The following is a 1,107-nucleotide window of genomic DNA, read 5'->3' on the forward strand; positions in this document are numbered from 1 at the left end:
AATCTTTTCCAATCAGTTTAAATTGATTTTTGCCTTTTATGAGCCTTTTTACCTTTATAAGGCCTTTCAGTCAAATTCTTAAACTGAATCAGTCCATTAGAATAATAAGTAATTTGGGCTGTTACACAGAAGCTGCGTTAGAAGGGGCATTTAGATGCATTTACACACTGTTTAATGCAGGACATGAATGTATTTAACATGCAGTTACAAAAGCATTAATACGGTTTTGATATTTTAAACATAAAACGTTGAATAGGCCTACTGATATTTGAAATTATAAAAAAAAAAATGAAAAGATACTTTAAATGTGAAATTAAAACTGCCAGTAGGCGGCAGCAAGTCACTGTTAATAAGCGAGTCATTGCGACTGAACCGAATCATTTAAACGGTTGATTCATTCAGGAACAAAACAGTGTCATGTTGCTCAGAGACGCAAATTGAAATGATATCTGTTGGCGAAATAGACCAAAAACAGTCAATATTGTGTCTAAAACGTAAGTGTATTAATATTAAATTCTTGTTTATTGAACTGCTGTATAAAATCAATATCACATTTCTAATCATGCTGCTTTTTGGTGGAAAAAACGTCAGTCTTCGCGTGATAAGAGAGAGCGGGAGCAAAAAAAAAAAAAAAATTATAAATAAAAATGTTTAAAAAATTAAAATTAAAAAAGAGAGAGTGGGAGCGAGCGAGTTTGAATGAGAGATGGCGTTTACATCTTTCTTATTTCTGCTTTAAAGTTTATTTCATACATTATTTATATTAAAATATATTATGTAGGCAATAACTCAGTTTAATATTTTACAAATTTTCTGAGGTGGAATCGTTGTTGACTTACAAAAATGATGATAATTTGGTGGATAATTTAAAAATGTTCGTTAATCACCTGTAGGTAGCGTATTCATTCTGATGTAAAATTAACGGTCGCCTGAGGGTGCTCTACGACCATTATCTTATCTGAGCTCAAAACGCTGCTCGGGAGAGTTTCAAGATACTAAATACATAAAATTATGAACATGTGTTAATGTGTGTTTATTTTTGTTCTCAGTATTTTAATAGTATTTAATGATTATGAACATAAAAGCATTACAAAACAAATTAATAAT

The sequence above is a fragment of the Sinocyclocheilus anshuiensis genome, unplaced genomic scaffold (genome assembly GCF_001515605.1).
Source record: "Sinocyclocheilus anshuiensis isolate Anshui unplaced genomic scaffold, SAMN03320099.WGS_v1.1 scaffold630, whole genome shotgun sequence".
NCBI classification, from domain to species: domain Eukaryota; kingdom Metazoa; phylum Chordata; class Actinopteri; order Cypriniformes; family Cyprinidae; genus Sinocyclocheilus; species Sinocyclocheilus anshuiensis.